General features: G+C 55.6%; 1 non-coding gene across 1 annotated transcript; it reads left to right on the top strand.

Moving 5' to 3' along the window:
- The first annotated feature begins 2,579 nt into the window (after positions 1-2,579).
- On the top strand, positions 2,580-2,737 carry LOC128308032 (5.8S ribosomal RNA). Its single transcript, XR_008287996.1, has one exon. It is a non-coding gene; the product is annotated as a 5.8S ribosomal RNA (ribosomal RNA).
- Positions 2,738-2,929: the final 192 nt, after the last annotated feature.

Genomic DNA, 2,929 nt, shown 5'->3' with positions numbered 1-2,929 from the left:
CTAATTATCCAAGAGGACGCAAGGTGCCACAGCAGGCTGTCGGCTGAACCTGGCATCAGCAGGAAGGAGGCTCGAGCAATGGAGCGAGCGGCCACGATGATAGAGTGGCAGAACGCGTGGGACCGTGCGGCGGCAACACCATCGGCCAGCCGCTATCAGACGTGGGCACACAGCCTGATTCCCGACCTGCACCGGTGGACGGGACGTAAGCACGGGAAGGTGGACTTCCACCTTTCGCAGGTGCTCTCCGGACATGGATTTTTCCGGGAGTACCTGCATGTCTGCGGCTTCGCTTCGTCTCCGGAGTGTCCACGGTGCGTGGGGTCGGTCGAGTCGGTGGCCCACGTCTTGTTCGAGTGCCCCGTGTTCGAGGAGATCCGACGTGAGCTGTTGGGCTGGGGGACATCCGAATCGGTCCAGCTCAGCAACATGGCCGAGAAGCTGCTGGAGAGTGCGGAGTGGTGGGACCGCATTCAAAGGGCAGCGAAAAACATCACCACCGTGCTGCAACAGTTGTGGCGCGATGAGGAGGCTCTCGCCAGCGGTCGAGCGGAAGCGGCTTTCGCCGAGGACGAGGAAGTGGTCCTCGAAAGTGTGGCCGCACTCTTCGGCGAGGAAGTGGAAGACGTCTTCGTAGAAGACATCACGAGACGGGTAAATGAAACGCGAGCAGCGCGTCAACGGTCTGCCCGCAACAGACGGCTTCGCGGCAGGGCGGAGGATCGGGCGCGTGTGCGACTGGCTGCGGACGTCGCAGCAGCACTGGCCGCTCGGGATGACGAGGTACTGCGGGCGGCAGTAGAGGCGGAGCGAGCAGGCCTAGCTCCTCCTCCAATTCCCCGAAGAAGTAGGGGAGAACCACCTTCCCCTGAGACGATCAGAGTTCGCCATGAGAGGCGACTGTTTATGCAGCGAATGTGGAGAGCGCGGGTCCAACGGGAGGGCCCTTCGACAACGCGCCGTCGTCGGACCGCGCCTACGGAGGCGGATCTAATCCGGTCTCGGCGGAATAGACGAGAGAATGAAAGAAGACGTCGAGCTGCAGGTCGGCGATGGACAGCTGCGGAGGAGGCTTCCGCCAGCGAGGCGGAATGGTCCGATCGCTAGATTGCGAGCTAGCTTGAGAGCCTAAAGTGTTAAAATACGAGCGAGTCATGCGGACTCAGTTAGCGTACGCTTTCAATATGCGGGTAAAGGAAAGAGCAATTTAATAAAGAGATTGGGTAGGGACATCCGAAAGGGTTCATAATGACGCACGACAAATCCCTGGCGGGCGACGTCGTTCGTCAAGAGCGTGGGTTTACGCTATTGTTTTTAGAACATAATGTTTATGAACAATAAAACCTGCAATTGTTTAAAAAAAAAACGAAGTGGAGCTTGCGGCTTAATTTGACTCAACACGGGAAAATTTACCAGGTCCGAACTTATCGAGGTAAGACAGATTGAGAGCTCTTTCTCAAATTTAAGGGTAGTGGTGCATGGCCGTTCTTAGTTCGTGGAATGATTTGTCTGGTTAATTCCGATAACGAACGCGACTCAAACAAGCTAACTAGAACGCTGTCAGCAGTGCACCTCCGGGCGCACCTGACGTCAAGGCCGGCGGCCCCTTCACGGGCGGTCGTCGGCCACGTTTGCCCTGCTTAGCGGGACAACTTGTGTTTAGCAAGGTGAGAATGAGCGATAACAGGTCCGTGATGCCCTTAGATGTTCTGGGCTGCACGCGTGCTACAATGTGAGCAGCAGCGTGTTCTCGCCAATTGGCGCCCCCATTCCGAGAGGAACGGGAAATCACCCAAATGCTCATTTAGTTGGGATTGGGGACTGCAACGGTCCCCATGAACCTGGAATTTCTAGTAAGTGCTAGTCATTAGCTAGCGCTGATTACGTCCCTGCCCTTTGTACACACCGCCCGTCGCTACTACCGATGGATTATTTAGTGAGGTCTCTGGAGGCACACCTTCCGCGGTTCCTTCGTGAGCTGCAGCTGGCATGGCCGAAGTTGACCGAACTTGATGATTTAGAGGAAGTAAAAGTCGTAACAAGGTTTCCGTAGGTGAACCTGCGGAAGGATCATTACCGATCAATACATATATGTTGTTGTGTGAGTTGGTTAGAGAGATAGAGAAACACGGTATCAGCAGAACAAACTGCTATGTTACCTTTTGGGGGCCGCGCACGCCAATTAGACCCGCGAGAGAGGTGTGTCTATACTACGATATTGAGCGTGCGCGACCGTAGGCCAGTGGCCTTCGTACCTGTGCGCACACTCCCAATGGCAGCCATCGAACGCGTAAAGTGTGTGACACATGGGCGAAGGTAAAGACCCACTAGAACATATTTAAACACTGGCCTCGAGCGAGAGAGAACCTAATCAAGAGAACGAAAGTTGTGCAAGATCGCGCCGATGCCGCCCACATCGCGCGTCGATCAATGGGAAGGAAGACCAATGGTCATCCTTGTCCACCCTGGACGGCTTCGAAGGAACCGAGAGGTGCACGGTTACGCTGTCCGGGGAACTTAAGTTGTGAGAGATGCACCTAGCGCATAACGAAAACATAGGAGACAGTTGAACATACCAAAACCCTAGGCAGGGGATCACTCGGCTCATGGATCGATGAAGACCGCAGCTAAATGCGCGTCAGAATGTGAACTGCAGGACACATGAACACCGACACGTTGAACGCATATGGCGCATCGGACGTTTAAACCCGACCGATGCACACATTCTTGAGTGCCTACCAATTCTTGTTACACACTATTCCATAACTACAGGACGCCCGCGTACCAGCGGCACGCCTGGGCGAGCAGCACGCCCGGGAGTGTGTCGCAGGCTTGAACACACGCGTTTGGCGCACTGTGCATCATGGCGTGCTCGGACCCCTTCCGCGGGGGACCTTGGGCGCTGAAATGGTAAGGCGGTACAGTTGGC

The sequence above is a fragment of the Anopheles moucheti genome (genome assembly GCF_943734755.1).
Source record: "Anopheles moucheti chromosome X unlocalized genomic scaffold, idAnoMoucSN_F20_07 X_unloc_2, whole genome shotgun sequence".
Taxonomy (NCBI): domain Eukaryota; kingdom Metazoa; phylum Arthropoda; class Insecta; order Diptera; family Culicidae; genus Anopheles; species Anopheles moucheti.
The sequence above is the reverse complement of the archived record's forward strand: the minus strand, read 5'-3'. Positions and strand labels throughout refer to the sequence as shown.